This window comes from Dermacentor albipictus, chromosome 6, assembly GCF_038994185.2.
Source record: "Dermacentor albipictus isolate Rhodes 1998 colony chromosome 6, USDA_Dalb.pri_finalv2, whole genome shotgun sequence".
Taxonomy (NCBI): Eukaryota; Metazoa; Arthropoda; class Arachnida; order Ixodida; family Ixodidae; genus Dermacentor; species Dermacentor albipictus.
Genome location: NC_091826.1, coordinates 98,310,845 through 98,330,986, shown reverse-complemented (window position 1 = coordinate 98,330,986; position 20,142 = coordinate 98,310,845). Strand labels below are relative to the sequence as shown.

The 20,142-nt window shown below is 47.5% G+C and overlaps 1 protein-coding gene and 1 non-coding gene across 2 annotated transcripts in view; both read left to right on the top strand.

Moving 5' to 3' along the window:
* LOC139047078 (calcium-activated chloride channel regulator 1-like) overlaps nt 1–20,142 on the top strand; it is a 189,937-nt gene that overhangs the window by 33,322 nt on the left and 136,473 nt on the right. The gene's annotated exons all lie outside the window — the stretch shown is intronic.
* Nucleotides 12,761–12,835, top strand: TRNAS-GGA (transfer RNA serine (anticodon GGA)). Its single transcript has one exon. It is a non-coding gene; the product is annotated as a tRNA-Ser (tRNA).

Sequence of the window (20,142 nt, the reverse complement as noted above, 5' to 3'; positions counted from 1 at the left end):
CTTAGGTATACATTGTGGCGCAAAATACATTTCTTGAAAAGGGATAGAAGAAAGGAAGACAGTGAAGTGCCAAACTACCAACTGTTTAATGACAGCCTGAACAAACGTATAGAAGAAAATACAACTTCCGCTCAAGCGCAGGGAGCCTAGGTGCGACAGAGCAGCATGGTCGCGATAACGTACTTTGGATGAAGCACATTTGAAGCACAGGGAAAATCAGACATCCACCCGTTCGTAGCAATTGCTACAAAGGAAACCCATACGGATTCCTCGAAAGAAAGGCCTCATAGTTGATGAAAAATTCGTCCTGGTCCCGGACTTGAACCCGGGACCACTGCCTTTCCGGGGCAGCCGGTCTACGATCTGAGCTAACCAGGATTTTCCCTTTATTCATTACGTCTCTCCACCTTGCGGGTTTCCGCAGAACTACTTCGTCAAACTCTTGCCTTTGCTTTGTGTTGACAAATTCGACTTCGCCCTGCCATCTGCTAGCCGCCTGATTAGCTCAGATGGTAGAGCGGCTGCCCCGGAAAAACGGTGGTCCCGGGTTTGAGTCCCCAACCAGGACAAATTTTTCTTCAACTTTGAGGCCTTTATTTCGAGGAATCCGTATGGGTTTCCTTTGTAGCAATTGCTACGAACGGGTGGATGTCTGATTTTCCCTTTATTCATTACTTTTCTCCACCTTGCGGCCCGCTCTCGGAGGAAGAAGAAGAAGACGCAAAGTGCGGATCTGTGTCGCGTCGGCTCCGCAGATTTTGAATGATTCTTGGCGTACATTCGAAGAATTCACCGACGCCTTATTATCGAGAAGGAAGTGCAAGTTCCACGGACCACCCTGATATCATTCTCAAGTAGGTGGACCGTTTATTTTCGGCACATCGACCACTTTATATAGCGCCACGCCGACACGGCCGCTAAGCCTAACCCAACGAAGCTGGTGGCTGGAGCCCCGGTGGCTGGAGCCCCGCCTCTTTTCGGGTTAGAGCTGGAAGATGGCAACGGTGCGCGTCGAAGGGGATGATATACCGAGAGAAGAGTATGAGGACGAAGCAGGTTGGCGTGTTGTGAAGAGAGGAGGATGTGCCAGTGAGCGGACAAAATCTCACGGAACCCAGGATCAGGCAGCGCGCTTCTCCAGCGAGAACGCATTCAGTAATAGGTGGAACAAGGGACAAAAAGCAAGACAAATCATGGCGGCAAGCAGGATGCCCATTTTGCCGAAGGCGGAGTACAAGATAATAGTGCGCCCACGTGACAGCTTCAACGTCACAGACTATGGGATCAATCGCCTAGAATGCTGCGTCGCCAACGCCGCGGGAATCCCCAGAAAGGAATCGGAAGATGACACGGTGTGTGCCAACTACAAACAGAACATTCTAGTGATCAGCACGCCATCGGAGGAGCGCGCCGAAAAATACAGGACTATCACTCGACTGAGGATGGGAGACAAGGAGTTCGAAGCCAACGCGTACGAGTCGGCTCCGGAGGATACTTCTAAGGGAGTGATAAGAGGAGTAACGCACGGGGTGTCTCCTAGAGAAATAGTGGAGATGCTTGTAACACCAAAGAATCCGACGGTCCTCATGGCCAAAAGGATGGGAAACACCACGAATGTTATCATCCTTTTCGATGGGCATCACGTCCCAAACTACGTGAGATACGGAAGAGCACTGGTCAAGTGTTCACTATACCGGAAGCAAATAGACATATGCTACCATTGCGGACGCCTTGGTCACAGAGCCGATGTCTGCCCGAACCCGAACAGCAGGATATGCAGAGGCTGCGGCTTGGAGAACCCGCCACAGGACCACGAGTGCGAAGCGAAGTGCCAGCTCTGCGCCAAAGACCATCCTACGGCGGATCGCCGATGCAATGCCAGATACAAGTTACCGTATTTGGTAAAGAGGCGCCGCTGGGAGCGAGTCAGACGAGAGGAAGAAGAAACGATGTACCACGAAAGGGAAGCTGAAAGACTGTACAGGCCAGGACGGGAAGACTGGGGACAGCGGTCGGAATATCGGACAAAGGACGGATCTGGACTAGAAGATTTCCGCAAGCTCCAGGCAAGGGAAAGGGGCCGCTCGACGTTGAATAGAACCAAATCGAGATCGCGGTCTAGATCGAGATCCAGACCCAAGACCAGTAATACCGAATCTACCAGAGCGCAGGGGGGAGGAAGATCGCAGAGCCCAAAAGGAAAGAGCAACGTCAACGACGCGGCAGGACCCTTACAGGTGAGCTGGGCGGACGTGGCTTCCGGGGCGCGTGCGGAGGCAGAGGCTGCTTTTCAAAATAGAGTTAAGACGCTAGAGAAAGAATTGGCGCAAATAAGGCAGAGCAATGTTGCGTTCATGGATGAAATTAAAAAACTCAGGCAAGAGAACGACCGTTTGAGGAGCGGGAAAGTGCCACGCAACGAGGAAAGCTCGCGAGTTATAAGGGAGGAAAAAGAGACAGCAATGGAGGAGGATGTAGCCCTCACCGCCATTAAACGTAAGACCGAGAACGCTCCGATTGAAACCGGAGTAAAGAAACCCAAGCCAGCCACGACGCTCCAAGGAAGACAGGAGGAATTTGAACAGAAAATCGAAACCAGCATCAAACAGAACGAAACAAAATTTGAAACTAAACTAGAACAACTGGAAGTGCGGCTTGAGGCGAAGATAGAGGCAAAGATGGAGGCGCTAGGAAAGGCGATACTACAGCAAGTGCAACAAATGATGGCTGACTTCGAAGCCAAACTAGCAATATGGGGACCGCAAACAAGTAGGGGGGGGGACCGGTTAAGACGGCCATTAAGCCGTACACTAGGCCCCCCGTACCCGCCGAGGGATTGGAGAACCTGTAACGCCGCCATGGACAGACGAACTAGATACACGATTTGGCAATGGAATTGTAGAGGATACGATCGAAAACGATACATTTTGCAACAACACCTTAAAGACAAAGAAAACCCGGATATTATAATGATGCAGGAAACAAATGGGCTGGCAAAATTGTCGGGTTACAAGTCCTTTGGTAGAGCCGAAGGGGAGACGAAGGCGCTAACGACGTTGGTAAAGCGAAATCACTCGGTCGTTCAACACGACACGGAAGTTAAGTCAATCGATCACATTCTATTAGAACTCATACGCATGCGGAAAACGAAGGACAGCCTCTTTGTATTAAATATTTATAGCAGTCCAAAGTGCAGACACCATAAATTTCGGTCGCTCTTTAAAAAAAACACTAGCCGTAGCGGACAACCGAGCGGTAGTGATCGGAGGCGATTTTAACGCCCAACACGCGGCGTGGGGTTACAAAATCGAAACTCAAAAAGGCAGGAACCTATGGCTAGACGCGCAGCAGGAAGGTCTGACCCTCGTGACCGACCCATCTGTTCCCACGAGAATAGGTACCAGCGTTTGCGCGGATACTACGCCAGATCTAACATTCACCAAGAACATACGGGACGCGCAGTGGACAAATACGCAACACGACTTTGGGAGCGATCACAATATACTAGAAATAACGGTAAGGGCAGGACCGCGCAAGACAAAGGGTAGACCACTTAAGATTGTCGACTGGGACAAATTCAGGAAAATAAGGGAGGAGGCCGACGACACGACACAAGGTATTGAAGAATGGACCGAAAAACTAAAGGGAGATGTGGCGGCAGCTACGAAAATGGTCCCGCCAGAGGCGCATCTAGAGAACGTAGACAGTAAGCTTCTACACATGTGGGAAGCAAAGGCAGGGTTGCAACGGAGATGGAAAAAACAAAAACACAACCGGACGCTTCGTAGAAAGATAGCTGTTAGGCCGCTCATCGTCGAACGGCTGCATGATTGTTTTGTATATACTTTTGCAGTGCCGCGAGTTGCCCGCGCGTTTTGTGAATGGGGACGCGTCCACCCCCCAGCGCCTCGGGCGGCGACCGTTTCTGTGGTGAGGGGTCGGACGGCCCGCGTGGTGTTGGGTGACGAGCCGAGGCGCGCGCCGCCGCGGGGGGCGCGGGGCAGAGGCAGAAAACGGATTCGGAGAAAATGCTTTTACGCGCGCTTTGTTGACATTCCGCCGATGGTCATAATAGGGCCACGCGGACAAAGCTCGAGCGGACAAAGGTTGTATACGCGACGTTGTGGCGCCGGCTCTTGAGTCCCCTGCTAATTAGAGACGCAGCTGCCAGCAAGGTTGACCACGTCTGGCGCGTGCGGAGCGGGGGGTTCACCCCCCTACGCATTCGGACGGCAGCCCCGTGCATCTTGTTTTGAGCGCTGGGGAGAGCCCGCTTTGTGTCGTGTTACAGCATGCAGTGCGCGCCGTAGAGAGGGGCGCGGCGTCGTTTGAAGAGCACCCGAGTCCGGATGCCGCCAGCGGTAATTAGTTTTCTACCAGGAAAAACCTTGAGGGGGGCTACGGTACGCGGTGTTGGGACACCAGCGCCCGAGCCACCCTTGCTGGCTAGAAACGCCGCTGAGGCGCGAGATGGCCTCAATAAATCATGCAGGCCTGGCGTGTTTGACGAGGCCGTCACTGACCACGTGGAAATAGGAGGGGGAGAAGAAGATGCGGGAAGAGGGAAAACAGGGTAGTTTTCCAATAGACTCACTTATGAGAGTAAGCCCTTCCCTTTGGGTTGTGGCTTAAGAAACTGTCAACTCTCATTGGCAATTGCTTCCGTGGGATGGGCTAACGACCCTACCGCCCTTTTTCTTTGTCTCTTTCCCCTATAACAACCGAGACGAGGTGCTTGTTCCTCAGTCTAGGCTGTAATCACTAAACCTGATAGAACAGTAAGACTCCGTACGATGCAATGCTAGTCTGGGCCGTAACCACTTAGTGGTAGAACAGTGAGACTCGGTTGATCGTATGTAGTGACAGTTGTCCTAGGCTCTAACTTAAGAGAGAGTAGAAGAGTAAGGCGCTGTTTACTTGTGTGTTTTGTATCAGTGTTCTTTTGCTCACTGTGTATTTGACTGTGTAAATATTTCCGTTGCAATATATCTTCAAGTTTTGTTACCTCCAACCTGCCTCCTGCTTCATCAACGCCGATAAACACCTTGAAGAGACTTTGGTCGACTTCAAGGAGAAAAGAACAAAGTAATCAACCACAAAAACTTAACTGGCGCAGCCGACAGGATCGGCGAGCTCTACAACATCGAATCCTGGACCAGTGGTGAGAAGATCAAGTCATCCAACGAGCACCTCCTGCACCTTTGAGAAGATCCCACAGCAGCCAAGCCCGGCACCGTGGAGGAGATCCGAAAACGACAGTGCATTCAGCAAAGGGTGAGCAGGATTTCTTGCGTCTTTCTCAAGTTGGCATGGCAGTTGATGTGTAGAGCAAATGGTGAGGACACGCAGGGGCGCAGAGACAATGGAGTCTAATGGAGTTGAGGGTGCGACGGTGGCGGAAATGGATCGGAATCGGGAGTTATCAAATGACGATAGGCTAAATTCCGATAAGTCAAATGAAATGAGAGAACCCAGTCAGAGCCAGGAATATTCGCAGCAGGCATCTCAGCCTTTGCAAATTCCGAATGATACAAGAACGCTTGAACTTGAAATTCAAAGGCTCAATGCTCAGACTACCTGTATACAACTTCAGATTGAGTACGAAAGGCTGTTGCAGGCAAGGACGAATGCTGAACGTCTCAATGGCACGTCGTCCAGCGCTGAGTCGGAGCGGGGCGATCGGAGGCGAATGGGCTTCGACTCCGTCGCGCAATGCGCAAAAGTGCTGAAAGGGTTCCGCCTGCCGGGTGACGCGGATGTACCCTTATGGTTTGAGGAGGTAGAGAGACTTTTTGCTACTTACGGGGTACCGTATGAGAGTCGCGTGCATTTAGTCATGCCAGCTCTAACTGAGCGCGTTCGCTACCTACTGCGTAACCTCAACCAGGAAGAGAGTACAGATTACGAGTCAGTTAAACAGGCAGTGTTGATGGAACTGAAGCTTTCTCCGGCAGAGTATCTGCAAAGGTTTGAGAGAGCAGTGAAGCGGAAGGAGGAAACGTGGTCACAGTTCGCGTCGCGAGTGAAAACGTATTTTTCCTACTACCTTCAAGTAAGAGGAGCCGACACTGTAGAAGTTATGGCAGAACTCATGGTAGCGGATCGTATAAAAGCGGGCCTTAGTATAGAGGGTCTTGAATACGTGATGCTACGAGAAGGCGAGGGATGGCTTAAGCCACCTGAGATTGCCAAAGTACTACAAACTTTGGAACAAGCCAAAGGCAAAGGATACGCCTCAAAGCCATCAGTGGCAGAGATGGGGCAAAAGCAGACGCGCGTAGCGAAAAGCGCCCTCAGGTGCCACGTATGTTACAGCTCAGGCCATTTCGCTAAGGATTGCCCGATGTCTAGTGACAAGGAAAATCAGCCAAAGAAGGCTATCGAGCCAAGGCAGAGGGCACAAAGGGTGTCGATAGCCCACGAGACGGGAAGTGAGATAACGAATGGAGTCCTCACTGCAAAGGTAGAGGCCTTGAAACACAAAGGCGAAGGCATGACTAACCTGCAGTTGATCCCTATCTCATGCGGAAACGTATCCACAGATGCGATTCTAGATACGGGAAGTGAAATAACTGTCATACGCGAGAGTCTCCTTCCGAAAAGTATCGTGGAGCCATCAGGCACAATAAGATTGGTGTCTGCATTTGGTAAAACTATCGAGGCAAAGCTAGCAACGTTGCCGGTAAAGTTAAATAGCCCGCAAATGGCGGCGGAGCCCCAGAACATTGACCTACTCTGCGCGTTGACTAATGAGCTCGTCGAGGGCACAGATTGTTTGTTGACCAAGGAAGATTGGGAACATTTATTCAAGGCCAGCAGCTCTCTGGAATCCATTGTAGCACCGGCCGAGCCTGCTCAGAGGATAGAGCGATCAAATGAGAAAGCCGAGGCAGTAGCCTGCAATGTTACTTTGGAGGAGGAAGGTGTTTCTGGAGAAGTTGAGCTAATTGATGAAGAGAGGGATGCGTCAATAAGCCAGAGAGAAGAGTTCCGCAGATTGCAGCTAGCTGACGCCACCTTAAAGAAAGGTTGGGAAGATGCTCGGAGTGGGAAATCCGGCATGTTCGTCTCTGATGGACTCTTACACCACTGGGACTCAATAGTAGGCACCCGAGTGAGACAACTAAGTGTTCCCAAAGACAAGCGCAGTGAGGTGATGCGTTTAGCTCATGAGTCACTATGCGGAGGGCACCTAGGGCCAAGGAAAACTAAAGTGCGTATTAGGTGTAATTTTTTTTGGCCTGGCATGGAGAAGGAGGTATTAGAGCATTGTCGTTCGTGCCATGATTGTCAAATTCGCTCTGACAGGCGTCGCACGGACAGAGTACCTATAACTCCTCCCACTAGGCCAAATCACCCTTTTCAAATTGTCAATGCAGACATCATTGGACCCTTAGACAGACCGTCAGCGAAAGGTCATAGGTACGCGCTATGCTTGGTGAACATTTGCACAGGGTGGCCAGAGGTTGTCCCACTGCGCTCTTTGACAACTAAGGCGACTTGCGACGCGTTGATTGAAATTTTCAGTCGCACTGGCGTTCCGGAAATGATCTGTTCCGACCCGGGCACTAATTTCAAATCACAGCTCACACAGTCGATGCTCGAGAAATTAGGTTGCGCACCAAGATTCTCAACCCCAGAACACGAAGAGAAAATAGCTGCAATTAAGAATGTGGCGACACCACGCACTAAAAAGGAGCTACGCAGCCTGCTAGGACTGTGCGGCTACTATCGCGAGTGCGTCCGAGAATGTGCAGAGGTGGCGAGCCCGCTCACGCGGTTAACAAAGAAAGCGGTACCCAATAGCATACCCTGGCCGGAGGAAGCTCAGACGGCATTTGAGACACTGAAACAGTCCCTGTGCGAGGCCGTGGCGCTCAGCACTCCGGACCCATCTGAGCCCTACTGGCTTTTCACAGACGCATCAGCTACGGCGGCGGGCGCTTGTTTGGCGCAAATGACAGCTGAGGGAAAGGAGAGGTCTATTGCCTTTGCCAGCCACCGCTTCACGCCGACTCAGACGCGACGGTCGACAATTGAGAGGGAAGCGTTTGCTATTATATGGGCCTTAAAGAAGTTTGACTACTGGCTTTTTGGTGCCGAGATAAACGTTGTTTCCGACCACAATCCATTGTCGTACCTTACAACTTCGACTCCACACGGGGCAAAATTGACAAGATGGGCGCTGGCTTTACAGCGATATCACGTGTCAGTGCGACATCGGAAGGGTGTCAGTAGTGGTAACACGGATGCTTTGTCCAGGCTTCACAACAGCTCATGGGAGCCAGCGTAATACTATAGTGCCATGCCAACTGGATGGGCGTGAATGTTCCTGCTCACTTGGCGCTGTATATTGCGGACTTTGTGAGTGCCGATTCAAGACACAGAGACACTAGAGTGCTCTTACAGTTTGGAACTGCAATCGTGTGCTTAATAGTTTGATGACATGTACTGTGTATTTCTTTTTACTCTCTTCTTGCTTTGTTATTTGAAAGTGTTTGTTGTTGTGATGTAATTAGGCTAGGGTGTGATTAGAATGTTCATTACGTAATCGCGGCAGTGATTTATCGTATCACTGAGCGAAAATCAGCCCAGTATACTCTTTAGGGGGAACGTGTTAGGCCGCTCATCGTCGAACGGCTGCATGATTGTTTTGTATATACTTTTGCAGTGCCGCGAGTTGCCCGCGCGTTTTGTGAATGGGGACGCGTCCACCCCCCAGCGCCTCGGGCGGCGACCGTTTCTGTGGTGAGGGGTCGGACGGCCCGCGTGGTGTTGGGTGACGAGCCGAGGCGCGCGCCGCCGCGGGGGGCGCGGGGCAGAGGCAGAAAACGGATTCGGAGAAAATGCTTTTACGCGCGCTTTGTTGACATTCCGCCGATGGTCATAATAGGGCCACGCGGACAAAGCTCGAGCGGACAAAGGTTGTATACGCGACGTTGTGGCGCCGGCTCTTGAGTCCCCTGCTAATTAGAGACGCAGCTGCCAGCAAGGTTGACCACGTCTGGCGCGTGCGGAGCGGGGGGTTCACCCCCCTACGCATTCGGACGGCAGCCCCGTGCATCTTGTTTTGAGCGCTGGGGAGAGCCCGCTTTGTGTCGTGTTACAGCATGCAGTGCGCGCCGTAGAGAGGGGCGCGGCGTCGTTTGAAGAGCACCCGAGTCCGGATGCCGCCAGCGGTAATTAGTTTTCTACCAGGAAAAACCTTGAGGGGGGCTACGGTACGCGGTGTTGGGACACCAGCGCCCGAGCCACCCTTGCTGGCTAGAAACGCCGCTGAGGCGCGAGATGGCCTCAATAAATCATGCAGGCCTGGCGTGTTTGACGAGGCCGTCACTGACCACGTGGAAATAGGAGGGGGAGAAGAAGATGCGGGAAGAGGGAAAACAGGGTAGTTTTCCAATAGACTCACTTATGAGAGTAAGCCCTTCCCTTTGGGTTGTGGCTTAAGAAACTGTCAACTCTCATTGGCAATTGCTTCCGTGGGATGGGCTAACGACCCTACCGCCCTTTTTCTTTGTCTCTTTCCCCTATAACAACCGAGACGAGGTGCTTGTTCCTCAGTCTAGGCTGTAATCACTAAACCTGATAGAACAGTAAGACTCCGTACGATGCAATGCTAGTCTGGGCCGTAACCACTTAGTGGTAGAACAGTGAGACTCGGTTGATCGTATGTAGTGACAGTTGTCCTAGGCTCTAACTTAAGAGAGAGTAGAAGAGTAAGGCGCTGTTTACTTGTGTGTTTTGTATCAGTGTTCTTTTGCTCACTGTGTATTTGACTGTGTAAATATTTCCGTTGCAATATATCTTCAAGTTTTGTTACCTCCAACCTGCCTCCTGCTTCATCAACGCCGATAAACACCTTGAAGAGACTTTGGTCGACTTCAAGGAGAAAAGAACAAAGTAATCAACCACAAAAACTTAACTATAGCCAAATTGAACAGGGACATAGAAAAGTACGCCCAGCAGCTATGCAAACAACAGTGGGAGGAAAAATGCAACAGCATGGACAGTCAGATAGGAATGGCAAAAACGTGGAACATCCTTCGATATTTGTTAGACCCGGACGGGACAAAGTCGGCACATAGGCAAAATATAAATCGGCTAATACAAACGTACCGAGGGACAGAGCAGGACTTCCTCAAGGAAATCGAGAAAAGATACATCTCGCAAGTGCTGCCCGTCTTACACCCTGACTACACAGGGCAGGTTAATGACGAATTAGACAGCAAAATCGGCGAGTCAGAGGTCAGGGCAGCTCTGCAGAAACTCAATACCAAGTCGGCACCCGGACTAGACGGTTTAACGAATAAAACGCTAAGGAACTTGGACGATGAGTCTATAGCTAAGTTAACCGAATATATTAACGAATGCTGGGAGGCAGGGCAGATTCCGGAGCAATGGAAGACGGCACAAATCGTATTAATACCTAAACCGGGCAAGCGACTGCAAATTGAGAACTTGAGACCCATATCTCTCACTTCTTGCGTGGGGAAACTCATGGAACACGTGGTCCTAGCTAGGATGACCACCTACCTCGAAGACTGCGACGCGCTCCCGCCCACGATGATAGGATTCAGGAGAAACCTCTCAGCGCAGGACGCTCTGTTACAACTAAAACATCAGATCATAGACGATTCGGGCAGATCGACAAAGGCAATTCTCGGGTTGGACCTAAAAAAGGCCTTTGATAACGTAACACATGCAATGATACTGGATAGAGTAGGCGAACTAGGACTGGGAAAACGCACGTACGATTATGTACGCAATTTTCTAACGGGCAGAAAGGCAAAGATCACGATAGCGGACCTAGTTTCGGAGGATATCGAGATAGGCAGCGCAGGTACGCCACAGGGCTCGGTCTTATCACCGATGCTATTCAATCTAGCGCTTATCGGGCTGCCAGCCAAGCTACAAGAAATCGAGGGTCTAAATCATACCTTATACGCAGACGATATTACCCTATGGGTAAGAAACGGAAGTGACGGGCAGATAGAACAAACGCTTCAAACAGCGGTCGAAACAATCGAAAAATATCTAGAGGGGACAGGGCTAACATGCTCGGCAGAGAAATCGGAGCTGTTACTGTACAGACCGACTCGCAGAGGTCGCAAACCAGGCAGCTACAGGGAAGAGCTCACTCATAGAGAGGAGATACAGTTAAAGACGGCCGATGGGAAACCCATACCCAAGGTCGATAGGATCAGGGTATTGGGGCTCATCATTGAAGCCAAGGGCAACAACGGAGAAACCCTCAGAAGATTGGAGGGAACTGTAGCGCAAATCATGAGGCTAATCAGAAGGATAACAAATAAACATAGCGGGATGAAAGAGGAAAACACAATCAGGTTAATACAGGCCTTCGTAATAAGTAGAATAGTGTACGTAGCGCCGTACTTAAAATGGCAGGTCGCGGAAAAGATCAAACTAGAATGCCTCATTCGGAAAATATACAAACTAGCCATAGGACTACCGATCAGCACCAGCACGGACAAGTTGCTGCAATTAGGCCTACACAACACTATAGACGAGCTCATTGAAGCGCAATGTACGGCACAATATGAACGCCTCTCTAAGACTAGAGCAGGCAGACACATCCTAGAGAGATTAGACATAGGTTACCACACACAGCATGGTGTCAAGGTGGACATCCCGAGAGATACAAAGGAAAGATTGGTAATACCTCCCCTACCAAAGAACATGCACCCAGAACACAATGAGGACAGAAGAAAGAACAGAGCGATGCAAATACAGAAGAAATTCGGCAGCGACAAGGAAGCAGTGTTCGTAGACGCGGCTCGATACAGTCGCAGACGGGGATTTACGGCAGCCGTAATCGATAGGGATAAACGGTGCAAGACATGCGCGACGATACGCACCACAAGTAACGAGATAGCTGAAGAAGTAGCCATAGCGCTCGCAGCAGCTCAGACTAACGCAACCGTGATAGTCAGCGACTCTCAGACGGCAATAAGAAACTTTGCCAACGGCCGAATCTCCCCGGAGGCACTACGAATTCTTCTTGCAGGAGGGCAAAATTACAAAAGAAAGATATATATCACCTGGACACCCGCTCACACCCTCGCGGAGGACGGCAACAACGAGGCGGCACATGACGCGGCTCGAGGGCTTACGGACCGAGCCGCAGTCGCAAGTGACGCCCCGACACCCTCCGGACGTGACGGTACGGTAAATGAGTGGGAGTGGGAGGACAGAATGACAACATATCATGACATTACGAAACATTATAGGTTACAGAGGTGCATATTCCCGCGACCTCACGCAAAATTGACAAAAAAGCAGTCTGTCGCATGGCGGCAGTTACAAACTAGGACGTACCCGAATCCTGCGCTCTCGCACATCATATATCCGGATGTATATCCTACGGACAAATGCAGAACATGTCAATCCAGAGCCACTCTGGAGCATATATTATGGGAATGCCGAGGGCTAAATAGCAATAAAGAAAACGCGGCCTCTAGCAGCAGCCTTCGCACGCGTTGGGAAGCCGCGCTGCTCAGCCCCGCCCTCGAAGATCAATTATGGGCCGTCCAGCGGGCCGAGGATGCCGCCAGGACCCAAGAACTCCTGGCCGTCACCTAGGCGGGCCCTTTGGCCCTCCCCACCAACTCGCAGGGCAAACAATAAAGTTCTTTCCTCCTCCCTCCACCTTGCGGGTTTCCGCAGAACTACTACATGAAACTCTTGCCTTTGCTTTGTGTTGTCGACAAATTCAACTTTGCCCTGCCATCTGCTAGCCGCCTGGTTAGCTCAGATGGTAGAGCGGCTGCCCTGGAAAGGCGGTGGTCCCGGGTTCGAGTCCCGGACCAGGACGAATTTTTCTTCAACTATGAGGCTTTTCTTTCGAGGAATCCGTATGAGTTTCCTTTGTAGCAATTGCTATGAACGGGTGGATGTCTGATTTTCCCTTTATTCAGGAATGAAGCAAATTCACTCTTTGCACTAGCCTATTGCAGAAACAAAATATGACAAACTGAGCTTTTAAGGGGGCCCTCAAAGGGGCCCAGTCCATGTGTGTCTTCATTTCTAGCGCAGCTGAGCACATCTGCAGCCTGCACATCCTGTTCTAGAGGTGATCTGCTGCGTGTGGAAAGACTAGATGTGCTGATATGGCGTGGTATTATGTGCACAGTCTTCCCACGTGTTTAGTACTGGGGGTTGCATAATCTGTAGTTTCAGAGATGCATTGAAATGAGACAGACATAGCATTCGCCTCCACTGCCAGCACTTTTCATGATAGTGTCGTCCCACTGCGTGTGACAGTATCAAAGAGGACAGAGTGGATGAAAAAGCAAGGCTGGGTTTGCTTCATACTACCTATGTGAAGGTATCGGTGACACACCGTAAAACCATATCTTTATTCGCTGACTCTCAAATTCAAAATTTGAAATCGTACTAAATGGCTTTGTATTACTGAGAGTAAGGGTAAGCTGCAATGGCAGGATTGAAAAGACTAGGAAATCTCTTCAGTTAAAGTTATTTCACAGCATATACTGTTCCAAACATGTAGAGATAAGGAAATTCATATCAGGCTATCATCATACCTCACAAGGAAGAGATTACACTAAACAGGTTTACTAATTTCCTTAGTGGTGATGCCTCACATTGTTTTTTCCTGGGACCAAAGGGACTGCAAGGTTTTTCCGCATGCAAATGATTGTATAGTTTTCAAAGGTAATTCCCTCCCTGCTTTGTTTGTTTGATTTGACTGTAAGTTACATTACACAGAATGTATATCCCCCTGCAACGCCAGTACAGGCGAAGCAGGTACTAAATGAATAACCACGAAAGGATTTTGGGGCGAGCAAAAATGGCATGTGCAATAAAGATATGCACAGATGTCCCGTCAGTGTTGCTGTCAAACAAGAAATTGTGATATTGAGCGACTGAGCAAAATAACTAAAGGTGTGCTTGCTGAACTATAGCTGGCATTTGCACCTTGATTGTGACTTAGCTACAAGAAGAAATTTGTTTTGTCTTGTTCTTTTTGTGTTAAAATGTAGTTTTTTTCTTTGTTTACTTTCGTTTGGGTTTTTGTAGCTATAGCATGTGCACATGTGACTAATAATGCCGTCTGGAAGTTAGTGGTTGTTGGTATTTCTCACTGCCTGTCGTTTGTTCAGTGTGTCCTAAAGTCAAAAGAGCACCGACCAGTATAAACCAGTGTGTTGAATTTATTTTCTTGTGTTAGTGCGAATGATCTGACTGGTTATGTGTCCAAATAAACAATTAGATTATGAAAACAAAGTTAATCAGAACATGTCATTCGTTTTACTTATAATTACCTTATTTCAACTGCAGAACCCACATGTTCAGACATGTAGATTTAAGTAGAACAAGTCTTTTTGCGATTGTTAGTTCTGAACAGGTGAGAGCAGTGCTAAGGACACAAAGTGAGTCCACATAGATAAATGGCATGGTGCACTGTGCACGGACCTGATAATTGATGTGTTTTTGCAACAGACAAGCAAATAAATATCTAGTAACACCTTGTCAAAGGCACGAAAGCACATAAAGAGGCAGGGGTTGGCCACATACAAATGTGCCGTGGTTGTAGGTTTGTTAACAAGCATGCCACTTTCCTGTAACTTCAGAATATAGGTGCTGCACTGACACATCTCTTTTTTATTATGCGAAGCATACTAGCTGCACAACCATGCTCTTCCTTGCTGCGGCGCGCGCGGCCGCGTAGCTACCATATGACGTCATAACAGCTGCAAAAGCGGAGGCTCAAATCGTGCGCTCGCTTGCGGCCGCGTAGCTACATAGCCGGGTCTCAGCTCGTGCGCTCGCCTGCATGAGTTGTTTCTTCGTCTAGCCGAACCAAATTTACCCAAGCAACAGCAGTTCACCAGGCTAAACAGTGGTTCAACAACTAAAATAAAGGCTAGTATGCTTCGCATCTTGGCCTTAACCTTAGTTAAGCCACAGCCACTTTTTTGTGGGATTTGATTAGTTTCGGGGTTAATGGTTGCTGCTTTCGCCAACATGTTGCACTGGTGATATTCGGGACATCACCTGTATTATTTACAGTGTATGTACCCTAATGGTCACATAGTGGTGCTTAATCGTGAAGGCTCTCATTCAAATATTGCCTGGTCTACATATGCTTTTCTTCATGCCAAAAAAATAAGATATACTACGTTTGTGTCAGAAGGAAAGACACTGAGTAGTGTCTATTATTGCACATAAATCTATGCTTAGTTGCGTTAACATTTTTGCATAATTTCAACAACTTATTTGCTGCATTTCTGTAACATTAACACTCTGGCTTATCCACTTAGGTGCAACGAATAATAAAGGCAGAAAAGTAAAGCATTGCAGTGGATTTAACCTACTGCTATTGATTCTGTTACCTTTCCGCAGCTTTTCTTTTTGGAAAAGCATATGTACAAAAGCACGTTTTGACCAAATAGGCTGCTGTTTGCGAGGCTTTGCAAGCACCACTATAACGTGACAAAAGCAGTGTGGCCATTTGGTTATACAAATTCTGGTGTGTTGGCACCACAAAAAGTGAACGAAGAAAGATATGTACGCATGACACAAGCACCGGATTTCACTTCAAGCTTTAAAATAAGGAAACGCAATATTTAATAACAGGTGGAGACATTATGTGATGATATCTGTTAAAAGAAATTCTTTATGCAGTACAACTAATCGATCACTGATACATTTATCATTCTTTTTAAATATTGCAAACCACAATTACGTTGCATGTTGTCAGGTCATAATATCTCGCTACAACGCAAGTTTTGTGGAATACAGGACCGCGGTCACATTCTTTGCAGCATTTATCACTGTGTGAGGGAGGGTTGTTTCACACAGATGACTCATACTGCCTCAATCTCCCTGATTGCGCATTAATAGAGCATCCCATCTGTCCAATGTAGGCACGGCCTTGTGATGGCAGCAGACTACGCAACGCTTGCAGCCTAGCTCACTAGATGCATATTGTGCTTCAAGCCACAACCAATCTCTTCCTTTTTTTTTGGCTTCTGCCTTTTGTTGCAGCACAAAACTCTCCTTACAAGGGCCTGAGAAAAAGGATTTGCGCAACTAAATCAGGCATGACTAGGGAATATAATGAATGAGATGATGAAGTAAAGAAGTGGTTGCAGTTGTTTCGTATGCATTTGGGATTTTATTTTCGTGAGTAATTGTGTAGCTGGTCCCTATGGGCAAACATTTTTTTTTGTATGAAACATGTGAAGAGAGATTTGCTCTGATGAGAAAAAAAGATTGAAGCCAGGAAAACAAACTAATTAGTTTGTTGCGTGCAGCACAATTTGCAGGCGTTGCACTGTGCAACGGAGGTTATGTAGTCTGCCATTGCTATCCAGTCATGCTTGCATTGCATAGACACGCATTGTAATAATATGAGATTGAGGCTAATGAAGTTTGTGTGCAACAACTCTCATCCGCACATTGTGATGCACTGCAAAATAGAGTGGTTCGTTCCAGTGTTCTTCGAAACTCGTTGCCAGAAATTATGAGCAAATGTACATAAGATAATTAAGCTTTGGCAGATTAGCGTGAAAAGGACAAATGCACCAGTCATTCTCAATTAAATTGCATGAAGAATTTGTTTTTGAATTAATAACGTCACTTCGTGTCACTACGTGTTGTATATGTCTGTTTTCTTATTAAAGCCAGAGTTGAGGTTAAGCACTTGTGTCCTGCATGTCTTTGTCTTCATTTACTTCTGCGGTCCCATTACACCAGAGTAAATCCATGACAGGAGCTGCCAGTCCATGCCGTTATACTACATTGGGCTTAGTACGGCTGGCAGCCTGAATGTGACGAGTGCGAAGTAGCAGTAGGAACTTCAAAAGGGTAGAATTTTGTGTCAGTTGGTGGCGCATAATATAGTATGGTGTAGCGCTATAGATGAAACAGTGCGAGGCGAGACAGATGGGAACGTACTACAGAGAACTGTGAAAGTTTACTGGAAAGCTTTGCTGCAGCAGGACAATGCGTGCATTATCCTGGTGCAGCAAAATTTGCTAATGTTCGTAGTTGTCAATAGCACTTCCCCATCTACATTACACTTCACCATACACTAATAGCAGTAACAACAGCAGCCAACTGACCCAAGCAATAATCAGTGCCCACAGAATTGCCAAATTGTAGGAGAAATGTTTCAGTGTAACACGTTTTGTTAACTGATAAGTAAATGGCACACATATCTGCAAACCGATGATCAAGTGCATTTTTCATGCACATACATTATTTCGTACAACTGCTTCCTGCTTTGGTTTTTTATGGCTTTTAGGAAGCATTCCAAAGTACTTAACTGTTTGTCTGTTCTAATATTAAATGTGTAGTCAGCCAGCACTATGTGTCATTACTGTATACGCCCTTACGTCGTCAGTGTTCTTCGCGCTGTTCCCAACTAAATATGAATAACCAAATAATTTTTAAAAATTTTTAGGGTATGAAGAGAATACTCTTAATATGTAATTAATTAGAAAAAAATTTCTCAAATTTAGGAAGAAGTCCGGCTGGCCCCAAGCCTGGTGTGAAATGAAGAAATGGCACTCCATATCAATTCATGTTTACTTGTCGTCATAACCAGTCTGTTAGCTTAATTTTGGTTCTTCTTATTGAATTATCAAGAAAGGTACCAACTCTGTCATTCATTGAAAACGAATTTTTGCACTTGGGGACGCAGCCATGCACAAAGCCTTTTAGCTCATTAATATTTTTATTCTTAAAGAAAGTGCAGCTCCTGCGTGGAGCAATGGGTTGAATAAGTCGAGGGTAAATGAAAAGATGGCGACATTAATTGTCAACAGTTGTCCAACAAAAACAGTCTCAAGCTGGAGCCAACATCATTGCAAGGGAACCAAATGGCTCCAGCCTGAGACATTCGTTGTTCAACCTGGCAAGTCTCCTTGTCGAAATATTTCCTCTAGCCTGAGACCTATATCCACCCTCGACCAACGACACACCCATACATTTGGCAACCCATGGCAAGGTAACAAATTCACATTCAAAGAAAGAGAATGTAGTGTGCACCCTGGAAGGTAGCATGAACAGTTTTTTGTTTACTTAATGAAATGCAGGTTTGCTATCCAACTACTTTATTTCGGTCCCCATTTTATAACTGGACAGCATGGTTCTTCAGAGAGAATATTTATTCAAAGCTCACGCAATTTTGCTCCTGTATGTCCGTTAAATCTGTCCTGGTTGCTACACTACCAGCCCTGTCTGCAATTGCACAGCAGTGTTTTAAGTATGCATCTCAATTCAAAAGAATAGTTAGGCATCTACCTCAGAATGTCTGCTACTGCGTTGCAGCTCGAATTCTATATCTAGGTGGTGACTGTGATGCCATGTGCTTTTTAAATAAGACCAATATGCTATCTGAAGTGCAATTAAATGAAATCTCAATGACCTCAGCGCGGGGATTGACACGATTGGAAACCAATGTGATCAGGAGGATTTGATTTCTAAAAACAAGGCACTTAAACATGAGAAACCAGTACTAATCTCGTCTAAAGATGCTGTTATTGGGTATGATAGGGGAGTTACTTGTTCGTGGCTGCATTTGCAGCATGTTACATTGCTGGCTTTATATATTGCACTGGGTACAGTGAAATGTTGCTGCTTGCACAATATTCAACTAAACATGGTAGCCATGCTAAAGTGTCCATGCAGAACACAACTCATCCGCTTTTAAGAACTGCAGTGGAACCTTCATAAACGAAAATCGCTTAAGCGAAACTGCCGCCTAAACAGGACACCATCCTGATGGTTGGTTGGCTCTCTGCAATGTCTCGCACTAAATAGAATGCCTGGTAAATGGAACCGATTTCCCCGGCCCCTTGAGGCTCCATTTAAAGAGTGCCCACTGTAAAAATATAGGGGGAATCCTGTTCGGAACTTTCGCAAATCTAGTCGTAAACAAAACTGCATTTCAGTGGGAGTGAAATGCAAAAGCACCCGTGTACTTAGATTTAGGTGCATGTTAAAGAAGCCCAGGTTGTCCAAATTAATCCGGGGTTACTCGCTACGGCATGTCTCATAATCAGCAGGTGGTTTCTGGTTTGTAAAATACGGTTTATTTTTAATAGCCTGCTCGGAAATACAGCCCAATAACTACACTAAATTATGTAGCTTGTTTGTGTGTTGAGTCCCAATTTCTTAATTTAGTACTTTGACATTTATCATATTTGTGTGCTAGTCCATGCAAAATACCACTGATCAGCCTCATTATACAAGCCAATGTTAATTTAGAATGGCTTAGTCAAGCAACTTAAACTTACAGCACAAACACCTAAGACGGACCACAAAAGGAACATACGACACATCGAGGCTAACAACTTCTTTATTTCTTCGTCGTCGATGCAATATAAACCCTAGACCACAAAACCGTGCAGGCACTCAGATTACATTACAGAGATCTGCCAAATTATCACATAAGCAAACGTAGGAAGTCAAATTCAGATGGGTGCAGGGACAAAGATATCTCACTGATGCAATTATCGCCTTGCCTTTTTATGTGGTAGGCCTCTATGGTAAGCCGCGCATGCTCATTCTTGCTTTTGCCTAGAATCGACGTCCCGTCAAGTTGTGCCTCATAATTGTTGCAAGAGTTTATATGCGCACCAAGGTGCGCTGCTCTATCTACATTTTTGTTTACTTTTTGCGCATGTTCCCTGAGTAGCTCATTGACATAATGCCCTATCTAGCCAAGCTATATCTTACCACATGAGAGTGGAATGGTGTAAACCACGCCGACAGCGCGCGACACGTATGAAGCACTATGCCGAATTTGGCCTCCTCCTCTGCTCTCTCCGCAGGCGCGTGAGCATAGCTTTAAAAGCTTGTTCGGCGAAGAAAAAGCCAAACGAACACTATACCTGCAAGCAACTCCTTTGAGTTGATAGATGACCTTATGTATTTAAGGGACCACGCAGGGAACATGCGCAAAAAAGTAAACAAGAATGTAGGTAGAGGAGTGCACCCTGTTGCGCGTGCAAACCCTTACAACAGTTGTGAGACACGACTTGATAGGACGTCGATTCTTGGCAAAAGCAAGAATGAGCATGCGCAGCTTGCCTTACAGGCCTACCACATAAAAAGGCAAGGCGATAATTGCATCAGTGACATATATTT